This window comes from Lagopus muta, chromosome 22 (genome assembly GCF_023343835.1).
Source record: "Lagopus muta isolate bLagMut1 chromosome 22, bLagMut1 primary, whole genome shotgun sequence".
NCBI lineage: Eukaryota > Metazoa > Chordata > Aves > Galliformes > Phasianidae > Lagopus > Lagopus muta.
The window spans coordinates 6,291,903-6,310,339 of record NC_064454.1 but is presented as its reverse complement, the minus strand read 5'-3'; positions in this window follow the sequence as shown (position 1 = coordinate 6,310,339).

The following is an 18,437-nucleotide window of genomic DNA, read 5'->3' as shown; positions in this document are numbered from 1 at the left end:
TTTTGTTAGCTTTGATATTGTCTCACTGTGTTGCTTTGAATTTTTTGCTTTGCTATATACTTGCAGACCATGCCCTTGCATTTTTTTGGTACTTTTTCCACCGGATTACTTGTCTCTTTTCCTTTTCCTTTTGGCTTTTGTTTCCTGCTCGGTTGGCTTTGCTTTCTACTGCTGATTTTTCTTTTTGGTTGGTTCTTTTTCTTTCCAGCCCATGCCTTTGCATTATTTTCATCTGTTCTAAAAGTTAGTCTCCTCTTTTCTCCTCTATTTCTTTGGCTTTCATTACATTCCTCCTTCTTGCACCTACCTTGCCTTTCCTTACCTGATGTTAGACTTCTGTATTGTTCACTCATATATCCTTTGTGTCCTAGACTCTGTCCTTGTCATGGACTGGAGGCTTTTCCTCAGATGCCTGGCAGCATCCGTGCCCGGTAGCTACCCTGACCTCCTCCTCGGCATGACCACGAGTGCTTTCCCTTCCTCCAGAGAGATGTTTTGTCCTGCTTGCAGCCGCGGACTCCTCCACGGGCGCCAGCTGAGGAAGTGCATCTCTGCTGGAGGTCGCAGCCTGCCCAGTAGCTACCCTTTCCTCCTCCCAGGCACGGATGATGAGCTTTTGGCTGCACCGCAGGCTCTTGTCACCTTTGCTTTGCCGTCTCATTGAATCCCATTTCTTTGCTGTTCTGTTGGTTGTTTTTGTTTCTTTCTGCGTATTGTCATTTTTCCCCTGGGTCCCATTGGTTTGCTTTCCTTTGTTCGCTTGGTTTTGCTTTCTCTACTGCTCCTTTGGCTTTGCTCTCCATTGTTAATTTCATGTTTGTTTGTGTTATTTGCTTTGCTTTCCTTTTTGTTGTTCATTCTGTTCCTTGGCTCTTGGTTTTCTGGCATTGCTTTGCTTTGTCCTACTTTCTATTTTGCTTCTTGTCTTTCATTCTGGTTTGTTTTGTTTGTTTTTTTTTTTTCCATGTTCTCCCCTTAGATTTTGTTAGCTTTGATATTGTCTCACTGTGTTGCTTTGAATTTTTTGCTTTGCCATATATTTGCCGTCCCCCCCTTAGCTCTTTGTTTGTCCTTTTCTCCCCGGTTTACTTGGCTCTTTTCCTTTTCCTTTTGGCTTTTGTTTCCTGCTCGGTTGGCTTTGCTTTCTACTGCTGATTTTTCTTTTTGGTTGGTTCTTTTTCTTTCCAGACCATGCCTTTGCATTATTTTCATCTGTTCTAAAAGTTAGTCTCCTCTTTTCTCCTCTATTTCTTTGGCTTTCATTACATTCCTCCTTCTTGCACCTACCTTGCCTTTCCTTACCTGATGTTAGACTTCTGTATTGTTCACTCATATATCCTTTGTGTCCTAGACTCTGTCCTTGTCATGGACTGGAGGCTTTTCCTCAGATGCCTGGCAGCATCCGTGCCCGGTAGCTACCCTGACCTCCTCCTCGGCATGACCACGAGTGCTTTCCCTTCCTCCAGAGAGATGTTTTGTCCTGCTTGCAGCCGCGGACTCCTCCACGGGCGCCAGCTGAGGAAGTGCATCTCTGCTGGAGGTCGCAGCCTGCCCAGTAGCTACCCTTTCCTCCTCCCAGGCACGGATGGTGAGCTTTTGGCTGCACCGCAGGCTCTTGTCACCTTTGCTTTGCCGTCTCATTGAATCCCATTTCTTTGCTGTTCTGTTGGTTGTTTTTGTTTCTTTCTGCGTATTGTCATTTTTCCCCTGGGTCCCATTGGTTTGCTTTCCTTTGTTCGCTTGGTTTTGCTTTCTCTACTGCTCCTTTGGCTTTGCTCTCCATTGTTAATTTCATGTTTGTTTGTGTTATTTGCTTTGCTTTCCTTTTTGTTGTTCATTCTGTTCCTTGGCTCTTGGTTTTCTGGCATTGCTTTGCTTTGTCCTACTTTCTATTTTGCTTCTTGTCTTTCATTCTGGTTTGTTTTGTTTGTTTTTTTTTTTTCCATGTTCTCCCCTTAGATTTTGTTAGCTTTGATATTGTCTCACTGTGTTGCTTTGAATTTTTTGCTTTGCCATATATTTGCCGTCCCCCCCTTAGCTCTTTGTTTGTCCTTTTCTCCCCGGTTTACTTGGCTCTTTTCCTTTTCCTTTTGGCTTTTGTTTCCTGCTCGGTTGGCTTTGCTTTCTACTGCTGATTTTTCTTTTTGGTTGGTTCTTTTTCTTTCCAGACCATGCCTTTGCATTATTTTCATCTGTTCTAAAAGTTAGTCTCCTCTTTTCTCCTCTATTTCTTTGGCTTTCATTACATTCCTCCTTCTTGCACTAACCTTGCCTTTCCTTACCTGATGTTAGACTTCTGTATTGTTCACTCATATATCCTTTGTGTCCTAGACTCTGTCCTTGTCATGGACTGGAGGCTTTTCCTCGGGTGCCTGGCAGCATCCGTGCCCGGTAGCTACCCTGACCTCCTCCTCGGCATGACCACGAGCGCTTTCCCTTCCTCCAAAGAGATGTTTTGTCCTGCTTGCAGCCGCGGACTCCTCCACGGGCGCCAGCTGAGGAAGTGCATCTCTGCTGGAGGTCGCAGCCTGCCCAGTAGCTACCCTTTCCTCCTCCCAGGCACGGATGATGAGCTTTTGGCTGCACCGCAGGCTCTTGTCACCTTTGCTTTGCCGTCTCATTGAATCCCACTTCTTTGCTGTTCTGTTGGTTGTTTTTGTTTCTTTCTGCGTATTGTCATTTTTCCCCTGGGTCCCATTGGTTTGCTTTCCTTTGTTCGCTTGGTTTTGCTTTCTCTACTGCTCCTTTGGCTTTGCTCTCCATTGTTAATTTCATGTTTGTTTGTGTTATTTGGTTTGCTTTCCTTTTTGTTGTTCATTCTGTTCCTTGGCTCTTGGTTTTCTGGCATTGTTCTGCTTTGTCCTCCTTTCTACTTCACTTCTTGTCTTTTATTGTTATAGTGTATTTTTTTTTTCCATGTTCTCCCCTTAGATTTTGTTAGCTTTGATATTGTCTCACTGTGTTGCTTTGAATTTTTTGCTTTGCTATATGCTTGCAGACCATGCCCTTGCTTTTTTTTGGTACTTTTTCCACCGGATTACTTGTCTCTTTTCCTTTTCCTTTTGGCTTTTGTTTCCTGCTCGGTTGGCTTTGCTTTCTACTGCTGATTTTTCTTTTTGGTTGGTTCTTTTTCTTTCCAGCCCATGCCTTTGCATTATTTTCATCTGTTCTAAAAGTTAGTCTCCTCTTTTCTCCTCGATTTCTTTGGCTTTCATTACATTCCTCCTTCTTGCACCTACCTTGCCTTTCCTTACCTGATGTTAGACTTCTGTATTGTTCACTCATATATCCTTTGTGTCCTAGCCTCTGTCCTTGTCATGGACTGGAGGCTTTTCCTCAGATGCCTGGCAGCATCCGTGCCCGGTAGCTACCCTGACCTCCTCCTCGGCATGACCACGAGCGCTTTCCCTTCCTCCAGAGAGATGTTTTGTCCTGCTTGCAGCCGCGGACTCCTCCACGGGCGCCAGCTGAGGAAGTGCATCTCTGCTGGAGGTCGCAGCCTGCCCAGTAGCTACCCTTTCCTCCTCCCAGGCACGGATGATGAGCTTTTGGCTGCACCGCAGGCTCTTGTCACCTTTGCTTTGCCGTCTCATTGAATCCCATTTCTTTGCTCTTCTGTTGGTTGTTTTTGTTTCTTTCTGCGTATTGTCATTTTTCCCCTGGGTCCCATTGGTTTGCTTTCCTTTGTTCGCTTGGTTTTGCTTTCTCTACTGCTCCTTTGGCTTTGCTCTCCATTGTTAATTTCATGTTTGTTTGTGTTATTTGCTTTGCTTTCCTTTTTGTTGTTCATTCTGTTCCTTGGCTCTTGGTTTTCTGGCATTGCTTTGCTTTGTCCTACTTTCTATTTTGCTTCTTGTCTTTCATTCTGGTTTGTTTTGTTTGTTTTTTTTTCCATGTTCTCCCCTTAGATTTTGTTAGCTTTGATATTGTCTCACTGTGTTGCTTTGAATTTTTTGCTTTGCCATATATTTGCCGTCCCCCCCTTAGCTCTTTGTTTGTCCTTTTCTCCCCGGTTTACTTGGCTCTTTTCCTTTTCCTTTTGGCTTTTGTTTCCTGCTCGGTTGGCTTTGCTTTCTACTGCTGATTTTTCTTTTTGGTTGGTTCTTTTTCTTTCCAGACCATGCCTTTGCATTATTTTCATCTGTTCTAAAAGTTAGTCTCCTCTTTTCTCCTCGATTTCTTTGGCTTTCATTACATTCCTCCTTCTTGCACCTACCTTGCCTTTCCTTACCTGATGTTAGACTTCTGTATTGTTCACTCATATATCCTTTGTGTCCTAGCCTCTGTCCTTGTCATGGACTGGAGGCTTTTCCTCAGATGCCTGGCAGCATCCGTGCCCGGTAGCTACCCTGTCCTCCTCCTCGGCATGACCACGAGTGCTTTCCCTTCCTCCAGAGAGATGTTTTGTCCTGCTTGCAGCCGCGGACTCCTCCACGGGCGCCAGCTGAGGAAGTGCATCTCTGCTGGAGGTCGCAGCCTGCCCAGTAGCTACCCTTTCCTCCTCCCAGGCACGGATGGTGAGCTTTTGGCTGCACCGCAGGCTCTTGTCACCTTTGCTTTGCCGTCTCATTGAATCCCATTTCTTTGCTGTTCTGTTGGTTGTTTTTGTTTCTTTCTGCGTATTGTCATTTTTCCCCTGGGTCCCATTGGTTTGCTTTCCTTTGTTCGCTTGGTTTTGCTTTCTCTACTGCTCCTTTGGCTTTGCTCTCCATTGTTAATTTCATGTTTGTTTGTGTTATTTGGTTTGCTTTCCTTTTTGTTGTTCATTCTGTTCCTTGGCTCTTGGTTTTCTGGCATTGCTTTGCTTTGTCCTACTTTCTATTTTGCTTCTTGTCTTTCATTCTGGTTTGTTTTGTTTGTTTGTTTTTTTTCCATGTTCTCCCCTTAGATTTTGTTAGCTTTGATATTGTCTCACTGTGTTGCTTTGAATTTTTTGCTTTGCCATATATTTGCCGTCCCCCCCTTAGCTCTTTGTTTGTCCTTTTCTCCCCGGTTTACTTGTCTCTTTTCCTTTTCCTTTTGGCTTTTGTTTCCTGCTCGGTTGGCTTTGCTTTCTACTGCTGATTTTTCTTTTTGGTTGGTTCTTTTTCTTTTCAGACCATGCCTTTGCATTATTTTCATCTGTTCTAAAAGTTAGTCTCCTCTTTTCTCCTCGATTTCTTTGGCTTTCATTACATTCCTCCTTCTTGCACTAACCTTGCCTTTCCTTACCTGATGTTAGACTTCTGTATTGTTCACTCATATATCCTTTGTGTCCTAGACTCTGTCCTTGTCATGGACTGGAGGCTTTTCCTCGGGTGCCTGGCAGCATCCGTGCCCGGTAGCTACCCTGACCTCCTCCTCGGCATGACCACGAGCGCTTTCCCTTCCTCCAAAGAGATGTTTTGTCCTGCTTGCAGCCGCGGACTCCTCCACGGGCGCCAGCTGAGGAAGTGCATCTCTGCTGGAGGTCGCAGCCTGCCCAGTAGCTACCCTTTCCTCCTCCCAGGCACGGATGATGAGCTTTTGGCTGCACCGCAGGCTCTTGTCACCTTTGCTTTGCCGTCTCATTGAATCCCACTTCTTTGCTGTTCTGTTGGTTGTTTTTGTTTCTTTCTGCGTATTGTCATTTTTCCCCTGGGTCCCATTGGTTTGCTTTCCTTTGTTCGCTTGGTTTTGCTTTCTCTACTGCTCCTTTGGCTTTGCTCTCCATTGTTAATTTCATGTTTGTTTGTGTTATTTGGTTTGCTTTCCTTTTTGTTGTTCATTCTGTTCCTTGGCTCTTGGTTTTCTGGCATTGTTCTGCTTTGTCCTCCTTTCTACTTCGCTTCTTGTCTTTTATTGTTATAGTTTATTTTTTTTTTCCATGTTCTCCCCTTAGATTTTGTTAGCTTTGATATTGTCTCACTGTGTTGCTTTGAATTTTTTGCTTTGCTATATGCTTGCAGACCATGCCCTTGCTTTTTTTTGGTACTTTTTCCACCGGATTACTTGTCTCTTTTCCTTTTCCTTTTGGCTTTTGTTTCCTGCTCGGTTGGCTTTGCTTTCTACTGCTGATTTTTCTTTTTGGTTGGTTCTTTTTCTTTCCAGCCCATGCCTTTGCATTATTTTCATCTGTTCTAAAAGTTAGTCTCCTCTTTTCTCCTCGATTTCTTTGGCTTTCATTACATTCCTCCTTCTTGCACCTACCTTGCCTTTCCTTACCTGATGTTAGACTTCTGTATTGTTCACTCATATATCCTTTGTGTCCTAGCCTCTGTCCTTGTCATGGACTGGAGGCTTTTCCTCAGATGCCTGGCAGCATCCGTGCCCGGTAGCTACCCTGTCCTCCTCCTCGGCATGACCACGAGTGCTTTCCCTTCCTCCAGAGAGATGTTTTGTCCTGCTTGCAGCCGCGGACTCCTCCACGGGCGCCAGCTGAGGAAGTGCATCTCTGCTGGAGGTCGCAGCCTGCCCAGTAGCTACCCTTTCCTCCTCCCAGGCACGGATGTTGAGCTTTTGGCTGTACCGCAGGCTCTTGTCACCTTTGCTTTGCCGTCTCATTGAATCCCATTTCTTTGCTGTTCTGTTGGTTGTTTTTGTTTCTTTCTGCGTATTGTCATTTTTCCCCTGGGTCCCATTGGTTTGCTTTCCTTTGTTCGCTTGGTTTTGCTTTCTCTACTGCTCCTTTGGCTTTGCTCTCCATTGTTAATTTCATGTTTGTTTGTGTTATTTGGTTTGCTTTCCTTTTTGTTGTTCATTCTGTTCCTTGGCTCTTGGTTTTCTGGCATTGTTCTGCTTTGTCCTCCTTTCTACTTCGCTTCTTGTCTTTTATTGTTATAGTTTATTTTTTTTTTTTCCATGTTCTCCCCTTAGATTTTGTTAGCTTTGATATTGTCTCACTGTGTTGCTTTGAATTTTTTGCTTTGCTATATACTTGCAGACCATGCCCTTGCTTTTTTTTGGTACTTTTTCCACCGGATTACTTGTCTCTTTTCCTTTTCCTTTTGGCTTTTGTTTCCTGCTCGGTTGGCTTTGCTTTCTACTGCTGATTTTTCTTTTTGGTTGGTTCTTTTTCTTTTCAGACCATGCCTTTGCATTATTTTCATCTGTTCTAAAAGTTAGTCTCCTCTTTTCTCCTCGATTTCTTTGGCTTTCATTACATTCCTCCTTCTTGCACTAACCTTGCCTTTCCTTACCTGATGTTAGACTTCTGTATTGTTCACTCATATATCCTTTGTGTCCTTGCCTCTGTCCTTGTCATGGACTGGAGGCTTTTCCTCAGATGCCTGGCAGCATCCGTGCCCGGTAGCTACCCTGACCTCCTCCTCGGCATGACCACGAGCGCTTTCCCTTCCTCCAGAGAGATGTTTTGTCCTGCTTGCAGCCGCGGACTCCTCCACGGGCGCCAGCTGAGGAAGTGCATCTCTGCTGGAGGTCGCAGCCTGCCCAGTAGCTACCCTTTCCTCCTCCCAGGCACGGATGGTGAGCTTTTGGCTGCACCGCAGGCTCTTGTCACCTTTGCTTTGCCGTCTCATTGAATCCCATTTCTTTGCTGTTCTGTTGGTTGTTTTTGTTTCTTTCTGCGTATTGTCATTTTTCCCCTGGGTCCCATTGGTTTGCTTTCCTTTGTTCGCTTGGTTTTGCTTTCTCTACTGCTCCTTTGGCTTTGCTCTCCATTGTTAATTTCATGTTTGTTTGTGTTATTTGGTTTGCTTTCCTTTTTGTTGTTCATTCTGTTCCTTGGCTCTTGGTTTTCTGGCATTGTTCTGCTTTGTCCTCCTTTCTACTTCGCTTCTTGTCTTTTATTGTTATAGTTTATTTTTTTTTTCCATGTTCTCCCCTTAGATTTTGTTAGCTTTGATATTGTCTCACTGTGTTGCTTTGAATTTTTTGCTTTGCTATATACTTGCAGACCATGCCCTTGCTTTTTTTTGGTACTTTTTCCACCGGATTACTTGTCTCTTTTCCTTTTCCTTTTGGCTTTTGTTTCCTGCTCGGTTGGCTTTGCTTTCTACTGCTGATTTTTCTTTTTGGTTGGTTCTTTTTCTTTCCAGACCATGCCTTTGCATTCTGAAAGTATGCCTTCTCTTTTCTCCTCTTTTTTTTTTTTTTTTTTGCTTTCATTAGATTCTTCCTCCTTCCTTGTCCCCGTGGCTGCTTCCTTCCTCTTACCTTGCCTTTACTTACCTGATGTTAGCCTTCTGGATTTTTCCCTCTTATATCCTTTGTGTCCTTGCCTCTTTCCTCACTGTGTACTGGAGGCTTTTCCTGAGGTGCCTGGCAGCATCCGTGCCCAGTAGCTACCCTGACCTCCTCCTCGGCATGACCACGAGCGCTTTCCCTTCCTCCAGAGAGATGTTTTGTCCTGCTTGCAGCCACGGACTCCTCCACGGGCGCCAGCTGAGGAAGTGCATCTCTGCTGGAGGTCGCAGCCTGCCCAGTAGCTACCCTTTCCTCCTCCCAGGCACGGATGGTGAGCTTTTGGCTGCACCGCAGGCTCTTGTCACCTTTGCTTTGCCGTCTCATTGAATCCCATTTCTTTGCTGTTCTGTTGGTTGTTTTTGTTTCTTTCTGCGTATTGTCATTTTTCCCCTGGGTCCCATTGGTTTGCTTTCCTTTGTTCGCTTGGTTTTGCTTTCTCTACTGCTCCTTTGGCTTTGCTCTCCATTGTTAATTTCATGTTTGTTTGTGTTATTTGCTTTGCTTTCCTTTTTGTTGTTCATTCTGTTCCTTGGCTCTTGGTTTTCTGGCATTGCTTTGCTTTGTCCTACTTTCTATTTTGCTTCTTGTCTTTCATTCTGGTTTGTTTTGTTTGTTTTTCTTTTCCATGTTCTCCCCTTAGATTTTGTTAGCTTTGATATTGTCTCACTGTGTTGCTTTGAATTTTTTGCTTTGCTATATACTTGCAGACCATGCCCTTGGTTTTTTTTGGTACTTTTTCCACCGGATTACTTGTCTCTTTTCCTTTTCCTTTTGGCTTTTGTTTCCTGCTCGGTTGGCTTTGCTTTCTACTGCTGATTTTTCTTTTTGGTTGGTTCTTTTTCTTTTCAGACCATGCCTTTGCATTATTTTCATCTGTTCTAAAAGTTAGTCTCCTCTTTTCTCCTCGATTTCTTTGGCTTTCATTACATTCCTCCTTCTTGCACTAACCTTGCCTTTCCTTACCTGATGTTAGACTTCTGTATTGTTCACTCATATATCCTTTGTGTCCTAGACTCTGTCCTTGTCATGGACTGGAGGCTTTTCCTCGGGTGCCTGGCAGCATCCGTGCCCGGTAGCTACCCTGACCTCCTCCTCGGCATGACCACGAGCGCTTTCCCTTCCTCCAAAGAGATGTTTTGTCCTGCTTGCAGCCGCGGACTCCTCCACGGGCGCCAGCTGAGGAAGTGCATCTCTGCTGGAGGTCGCAGCCTGCCCAGTAGCTACCCTTTCCTCCTCCCAGGCACGGATGATGAGCTTTTGGCTGCACCGCAGGCTCTTGTCACCTTTGCTTTGCCGTCTCATTGAATCCCACTTCTTTGCTGTTCTGTTGGTTGTTTTTGTTTCTTTCTGCGTATTGTCATTTTTCCCCTGGGTCCCATTGGTTTGCTTTCCTTTGTTCGCTTGGTTTTGCTTTCTCTACTGCTCCTTTGGCTTTGCTCTCCATTGTTAATTTCATGTTTGTTTGTGTTATTTGGTTTGCTTTCCTTTTTGTTGTTCATTCTGTTCCTTGGCTCTTGGTTTTCTGGCATTGTTCTGCTTTGTCCTCCTTTCTACTTCGCTTCTTGTCTTTTATTGTTATAGTTTATTTTTTTTTTCCATGTTCTCCCCTTAGATTTTGTTAGCTTTGATATTGTCTCACTGTGTTGCTTTGAATTTTTTGCTTTGCTATATGCTTGCAGACCATGCCCTTGCTTTTTTTTGGTACTTTTTCCACCGGATTACTTGTCTCTTTTCCTTTTCCTTTTGGCTTTTGTTTCCTGCTCGGTTGGCTTTGCTTTCTACTGCTGATTTTTCTTTTTGGTTGGTTCTTTTTCTTTCCAGCCCATGCCTTTGCATTATTTTCATCTGTTCTAAAAGTTAGTCTCCTCTTTTCTCCTCTATTTCTTTGGCTTTCATTACATTCCTCCTTCTTGCACCTACCTTGCCTTTCCTTACCTGATGTTAGACTTCTGTATTGTTCACTCATATATCCTTTGTGTCCTAGCCTCTGTCCTTGTCATGGACTGGAGGCTTTTCCTCAGATGCCTGGCAGCATCCGTGCCCGGTAGCTACCCTGACCTCCTCCTCGGCATGACCACGAGTGCTTTCCCTTCCTCCAGAGAGATGTTTTGTCCTGCTTGCAGCCGCGGACTCCTCCACGGGCGCCAGCTGAGGAAGTGCATCTCTGCTGGAGGTCGCAGCCTGCCCAGTAGCTACCCTTTCCTCCTCCCAGGCACGGATGGTGAGCTTTTGGCTGCACCGCAGGCTCTTGTCACCTTTGCTTTGCCGTCTCATTGAATCCCATTTCTTTGCTGTTCTGTTGGTTGTTTTTGTTTCTTTCTGCGTATTGTCATTTTTCCCCTGGGTCCCATTGGTTTGCTTTCCTTTGTTCGCTTGGTTTTGCTTTCTCTACTGCTCCTTTGGCTTTGCTCTCCATTGTTAATTTCATGTTTGTTTGTGTTATTTGGTTTGCTTTCCTTTTTGTTGTTCATTCTGTTCCTTGGCTCTTGGTTTTCTGGCATTGCTTTGCTTTGTCCTACTTTCTATTTTGCTTCTTGTCTTTCATTCTGGTTTGTTTTGTTTGTTTTTTTTTTTTCCATGTTCTCCCCTTAGATTTTGTTAGCTTTGATATTGTCTCACTGTGTTGCTTTGAATTTTTTGCTTTGCCATATATTTGCCGTCCCCCCCTTAGCTCTTTGTTTGTCCTTTTCTCCCCGGTTTACTTGGCTCTTTTCCTTTTCCTTTTGGCTTTTGTTTCCTGCTCGGTTGGCTTTGCTTTCTACTGCTGATTTTTCTTTTTGGTTGGTTCTTTTTCTTTCCAGACCATGCCTTTGCATTATTTTCATCTGTTCTAAAAGTTAGTCTCCTCTTTTCTCCTCGATTTCTTTGGCTTTCATTACATTCCTCCTTCTTGCACTAACCTTGCCTTTCCTTACCTGATGTTAGACTTCTGTATTGTTCACTCATATATCCTTTGTGTCCTAGACTCTGTCCTTGTCATGGACTGGAGGCTTTTCTTGAGGTGCCTGGCATCATCCGTGCCCGGTAGCTACCCTGTCCTCCTCCTCGGCATGACCACGAGCGCTTTCCCTTCCTCCAGAGAGATGTTTTGTCCTGCTTGCAGCCGCGGACTCCTCCACGGGCGCCAGCTGAGGAAGTGCATCTCTGCTGGAGGTCGCAGCCTGCCCAGTAGCTACCCTTTCCTCCTCCCAGGCACGGATGGTGAGCTTTTGGCTGCACCGCAGGCTCTTGTCACCTTTGCTTTGCCGTCTCATTGAATCCCATTTCTTTGCTGTTCTGTTGGTTGTTTTTGTTTCTTTCTGCGTATTGTCATTTTTCCCCTGGGTCCCATTGGTTTGCTTTCCTTTGTTCGCTTGGTTTTGCTTTCTCTACTGCTCCTTTGGCTTTGCTCTCCATTGTTAATTTCATGTTTGTTTGTGTTATTTGGTTTGCTTTCCTTTTTGTTGTTCATTCTGTTCCTTGGCTCTTGGTTTTCTGGCATTGTTCTGCTTTGTCCTCCTTTCTACTTCGCTTCTTGTCTTTTATTGTTATAGTTTATTTTTTTTTTCCATGTTCTCCCCTTAGATTTTGTTAGCTTTGATATTGTCTCACTGTGTTGCTTTGAATTTTTTGCTTTGCTATATACTTGCAGACCATGCCCTTGGTTTTTTTTGGTACTTTTTCCACCGGATTACTTGTCTCTTTTCCTTTTCCTTTTGGCTTTTGTTTCCTGCTCGGTTGGCTTTGCTTTCTACTCCTGATTTTTCTTTTTGGTTGGTTCTTTTTCTTTTCAGACCATGCCTTTGCATTATTTTCATCTGTTCTAAAAGTTAGTCTCCTCTTTTCTCCTCGATTTCTTTGGCTTTCATTACATTCCTCCTTCTTGCACTAACCTTGCCTTTCCTTACCTGATGTTAGACTTCTGTATTGTTCACTCATATATCCTTTGTGTCCTTGCCTCTGTCCTTGTCATGGACTGGAGGCTTTTCCTCAGATGCCTGGCAGCATCCATGCCCGGTAGCTACCCTGACCTCCTCCTCGGCATGACCACGAGCGCTTTCCCTTCCTCCAGAGAGATGTTTTGTCCTGCTTGCAGCCGCGGACTCCTCCACGGGCGCCAGCTGAGGAAGTGCATCTCTGCTGGAGGTCGCAGCCTGCCCAGTAGCTACCCTTTCCTCCTCCCAGGCACGGATGGTGAGCTTTTGGCTGCACCGCAGGCTCTTGTCACCTTTGCTTTGCCGTCTCATTGAATCCCATTTCTTTGCTGTTCTGTTGGTTGTTTTTGTTTCTTTCTGCGTATTGTCATTCTTCCCCTGGGTCCCATTGGTTTGCTTTCCTTTGTTCGCTTGGTTTTGCTTTCTCTACTGCTCCTTTGGCTTTGCTCTCCATTGTTAATTTCATGTTTGTTTGTGTTATTTGGTTTGCTTTCCTTTTTGTTGTTCATTCTGTTCCTTGGCTCTTGGTTTTCTGGCATTGTTCTGCTTTGTCCTCCTTTCTACTTCGCTTCTTGTCTTTTATTGTTATAGTTTATTTTTTTTTTCCATGTTCTCCCCTTAGATTTTGTTAGCTTTGATATTGTCTCACTGTGTTGCTTTGAATTTTTTGCTTTGCTATATACTTGCAGACCATGCCCTTGCTTTTTTTTGGTACTTTTTCCACCGGATTACTTGTCTCTTTTCCTTTTCCTTTTGGCTTTTGTTTCCTGCTCGGTTGGCTTTGCTTTCTACTGCTGATTTTTCTTTTTGGTTGGTTCTTTTTCTTTCCAGACCATGCCTTTGCATTCTGAAAGTATGCCTTCTCTTTTCTCCTCTTTTTTTTTTTTTTTTTTGCTTTCATTAGATTCTTCCTCCTTCCTTGTCCCCGTGGCTGCTTCCTTCCTCTTACCTTGCCTTTACTTACCTGATGTTAGCCTTCTGGATTTTTCCCTCTTATATCCTTTGTGTCCTTGCCTCTTTCCTCACTGTGTACTGGAGGCTTTTCCTGAGGTGCCTGGCAGCATCCGTGCCCAGTAGCTACCCTGACCTCCTCCTCGGCATGACCACGAGCGCTTTCCCTTCCTCCAGAGAGATGTTTTGTCCTGCTTGCAGCCGCGGACTCCTCCACGGGCGCCAGCTGAGGAAGTGCATCTCTGCTGGAGGTCGCAGCCTGCCCAGTAGCTACCCTTTCCTCCTCCCAGGCACGGATGGTGAGCTTTTGGCTGCACCGCAGGCTCTTGTCACCTTTGCTTTGCCGTCTCATTGAATCCCATTTCTTTGCTGTTCTGTTGGTTGTTTTTGTTTCTTTCTGCGTATTGTCATTTTTCCCCTGGGTCCCATTGGTTTGCTTTCCTTTGTTCGCTTGGTTTTGCTTTCTCTACTGCTCCTTTGGCTTTGCTCTCCATTGTTAATTTCATGTTTGTTTGTGTTATTTGGTTTGCTTTCCTTTTTGTTGTTCATTCTGTTCCTTGGCTCTTGGTTTTCTGGCATTGCTTTGCTTTGTCCTACTTTCTATTTTGCTTCTTGTCTTTCATTCTGGTTTGTTTTGTTTGTTTTTCTTTTCCATGTTCTCCCCTTAGATTTTGTTAGCTTTGATATTGTCTCACTGTGTTGCTTTGAATTTTTTGCTTTGCTGTATACTTGCAGACCATGCCCTTGGTTTTTTTTGGTACTTTTTCCACCGGATTACTTGTCTCTTTTCCTTTTCCTTTTGGCTTTTGTTTCCTGCTCGGTTGGCTTTGCTTTCTACTGCTGATTTTTCTTTTTGGTTGGTTCTTTTTCTTTCCAGACCATGCCTTTGCATTATTTTCATCTGTTCTAAAAGTTAGTCTGCTCTTTTCTCCTCTATTTCTTTGGCTTTCATTACATTCCTCCTTCTTGCACTAACCTTGCCTTTCCTTACCTGATGTTAGACTTCTGTATTGTTCACTCATATATCCTTTGTGTCCTAGACTCTGTCCTTGTCATGGACTGGAGGCTTTTCCTCAGATGCCTGGCATCATCCGTGCCCGGTAGCTACCCTGTCCTCCTCCTCGGCATGACCACGAGCGCTTTCCCTTCCTCCAGAGAGATGTTTTGTCCTGCTTGCAGCCGCGGACTCCTCCACGGGCGCCAGCTGAGGAAGTGCATCTCTGCTGGAGGTTGCAGCCTGCCCAGTAGCTACCCTTTCCTCCTCCCAGGCACGGATGGTGAGCTTTTGGCTGCACCGCAGGCTCTTGTCACCTTTGCTTTGCCGTCTCATTGAATCCCATTTCTTTGCTGTTCTGTTGGTTGTTTTTGTTTCTTTCTGCGTATTGTCATTTTTCCCCTGGGTCCCATTGGTTTGCTTTCCTTTGTTCGCTTGGTTTTGCTTTCTCTACTGCTCCTTTGGCTTTGCTCTCCATTGTTAATTTCATGTTTGTTTGTGTTATTTGGTTTGCTTTCCTTTTTGTTGTTCATTCTGTTCCTTGGCTCTTGGTTTTCTGGCATTGTTTTGCTTTGTCCTACTTTCTATTTTGCTTCTTGTCTTTCATTCTGGTTTGTTTTGTTTGTTTGTTTTTTTTCCATGTTCTCCCCTTAGATTTTGTTAGCTTTGATATTGTCTCACTGTGTTGCTTTGAATTTTTTGCTTTGCCATATATTTGCCGTCCCCCCCTTAGCTCTTTGTTTGTCCTTTTCTCCCCGGTTTACTTGGCTCTTTTCCTTTTCCTTTTGGCTTTTGTTTCCTGCTCGGTTGGCTTTGCTTTCTACTGCTGATTTTTCTTTTTGGTTGGTTCTTTTTCTTTCCAGCCCATGCCTTTGCATTATTTTCATCTGTTCTAAAAGTTAGTCTCCTCTTTTCTCCTCTATTTCTTTGGCTTTCATTACATTCCTCCTTCTTGCACTAACCTTGCCTTTCCTTACCTGATGTTAGACTTCTGTATTGTTCACTCATATATCCTTTGTGTCCTAGACTCTGTCCTTGTCATGGACTGGAGGCTTTTCCTCGGGTGCCTGGCAGCATCCGTGCCCGGTAGCTACCCTGACCTCCTCCTCGGCATGACCACGAGCGCTTTCCCTTCCTCCAAAGAGATGTTTTGTCCTGCTTGCAGCCGCGGACTCCTCCACGGGCGCCAGCTGAGGAAGTGCATCTCTGCTGGAGGTCGCAGCCTGCCCAGTAGCTACCCTTTCCTCCTCCCAGGCACGGATGATGAGCTTTTGGCTGCACCGCAGGCTCTTGTCACCTTTGCTTTGCCGTCTCATTGAATCCCACTTCTTTGCTGTTCTGTTGGTTGTTTTTGTTTCTTTCTGCGTATTGTCATTTTTCCCCTGGGTCCCATTGGTTTGCTTTCCTTTGTTCGCTTGGTTTTGCTTTCTCTACTGCTCCTTTGGCTTTGCTCTCCATTGTTAATTTCATGTTTGTTTGTGTTATTTGGTTTGCTTTCCTTTTTGTTGTTCATTCTGTTCCTTGGCTCTTGGTTTTCTGGCATTGTTCTGCTTTGTCCTCCTTTCTACTTCGCTTCTTGTCTTTTATTGTTATAGTTTATTTTTTTTTTCCATGTTCTCCCCTTAGATTTTGTTAGCTTTGATATTGTCTCACTGTGTTGCTTTGAATTTTTTGCTTTGCTATATGCTTGCAGACCATGCCCTTGCTTTTTTTTGGTACTTTTTCCACCGGATTACTTGTCTCTTTTCCTTTTCCTTTTGGCTTTTGTTTCCTGCTCGGTTGGCTTTGCTTTCTACTGCTGATTTTTCTTTTTGGTTGGTTCTTTTTCTTTCCAGACCATGCCTTTGCATTATTTTCATCTGTTCTAAAAGTTAGTCTGCTCTTTTCTCCTCTATTTCTTTGGCTTTCATTACATTCCTCCTTCTTGCACTAACCTTGCCTTTCCTTACCTGATGTTAGACTTCTGTATTGTTCACTCATATATCCTTTGTGTCCTAGACTATGTCCTTGTCATGGACTGGAGGCTTTTCCTCAGATGCCTGGCATCATCCGTGCCCGGTAGCTACCCTGTCCTCCTCCTCGGCATGACCACGAGCGCTTTCCCTTCCTCCAGAGAGATGTTTTGTCCTGCTTGCAGCCGCGGACTCCTCCACGGGCGCCAGCTGAGGAAGTGCATCTCTGCTGGAGGTTGCAGCCTGCCCAGTAGCTACCCTTTCCTCCTCCCAGGCACGGATGGTGAGCTTTTGGCTGCACCGCAGGCTCTTGTCACCTTTGCTTTGCCGTCTCATTGAATCCCATTTCTTTGCTGTTCTGTTGGTTGTTTTTGTTTCTTTCTGCGTATTGTCATTTTTCCCCTGGGTCCCATTGGTTTGCTTTCCTTTGTTCGCTTGGTTTTGCTTTCTCTACTGCTCCTTTGGCTTTGCTCTCCATTGTTAATTTCATGTTTGTTTGTGTTATTTGGTTTGCTTTCCTTTTTGTTGTTCATTCTGTTCCTTGGCTCTTGGTTTTCTGGCATTGTTTTGCTTTGTCCTACTTTCTATTTTGCTTCTTGTCTTTCATTCTGGTTTGTTTTGTTTGTTTGTTTTTTTTCCATGTTCTCCCCTTAGATTTTGTTAGCTTTGATATTGTCTCACTGTGTTGCTTTGAATTTTTTGCTTTGCCATATATTTGCCGTCCCCCCCTTAGCTCTTTGTTTGTCCTTTTCTCCCCGGTTTACTTGGCTCTTTTCCTTTTCCTTTTGGCTTTTGTTTCCTGCTCGGTTGGCTTTGCTTTCTACTGCTGATTTTTCTTTTTGGTTGGTTCTTTTTCTTTCCAGCCCATGCCTTTGCATTATTTTCATCTGTTCTAAAAGTTAGTCTCCTCTTTTCTCCTCTATTTCTTTGGCTTTCATTACATTCCTCCTTCTTGCACTAACCTTGCCTTTCCTTACCTGATGTTAGACTTCTGTATTGTTCACTCATATATCCTTTGTGTCCTAGACTCTGTCCTTGTCATGGACTGGAGGCTTTTCCTCGGGTGCCTGGCAGCATCCGTGCCCGGTAGCTACCCTGACCTCCTCCTCGGCATGACCACGAGCGCTTTCCCTTCCTCCAAAGAGATGTTTTGTCCTGCTTGCAGCCGCGGACTCCTCCACGGGCGCCAGCTGAGGAAGTGCATCTCTGCTGGAGGTCGCAGCCTGCCCAGTAGCTACCCTTTCCTCCTCCCAGGCACGGATGATGAGCTTTTGGCTGCACCGCAGGCTCTTGTCACCTTTGCTTTGCCGTCTCATTGAATCCCACTTCTTTGCTGTTCTGTTGGTTGTTTTTGTTTCTTTCTGCGTATTGTCATTTTTCCCCTGGGTCCCATTGGTTTGCTTTCCTTTGTTCGCTTGGTTTTGCTTTCTCTACTGCTCCTTTGGCTTTGCTCTCCATTGTTAATTTCATGTTTGTTTGTGTTATTTGGTTTGCTTTCCTTTTTGTTGTTCATTCTGTTCCTTGGCTCTTGGTTTTCTGGCATTGTTCTGCTTTGTCCTCCTTTCTACTTCGCTTCTTGTCTTTTATTGTTATAGTTTATTTTTTTTTTCCATGTTCTCCCCTTAGATTTTGTTAGCTTTGATATTGTCTCACTGTGTTGCTTTGAATTTTTTGCTTTGCTATATGCTTGCAGACCATGCCCTTGCTTTTTTTTGGTACTTTTTCCACCGGATTACTTGTCTCTTTTCCTTTTCCTTTTGGCTTTTGTTTCCTGCTCGGTTGGCTTTGCTTTCTACTGCTGATTTTTCTTTTTGGTTGGTTCTTTTTCTTTCCAGCCCATGCCTTTGCATTATTTTCATCTGTTCTAAAAGTTAGTCTCCTCTTTTCTCCTCGATTTCTTTGGCTTTCATTACATTCCTCCTTCTTGCACTAACCTTGCCTTTCCTTACCTGATGTTAGACTTCTGTATTGTTCACTCATATATCCTTTGTGTCCTAGACTCTGTCCTTGTCATGGACTGGAGGCTTTTCTTGAGGTGCCTGGCATCATCCATGCCCGGTAGCTACCCTGTCCTCCTCCTCGGCATGACCACGAGCGCTTTCCCTTCCTCCAGAGAGATGTTTTGTCCTGCTTGCAGCCGCGGACTCCTCCACGGGCGCCAGCTGAGGAAGTGCATCTCTGCTGGAGGTCGCAGCCTGCCCAGTAGCTACCCTTTCCTCCTCCCAGGCACGGATGGTGAGCTTTTGGCTGCACCGCAGGCTCTTGTCACCTTTGCTTTGCCGTCTCATTGAATCCCATTTCTTTGCTGTTCTGTTGGTTGTTTTTGTTTCTTTCTGCGTATTGTCATTTTTCCCCTGGGTCCCATTGGTTTGCTTTCCTTTGTTCGCTTGGTTTTGCTTTCTCTACTGCTCCTTTGGCTTTGCTCTCCATTGTTAATTTCATGTTTGTTTGTGTTATTTGGTT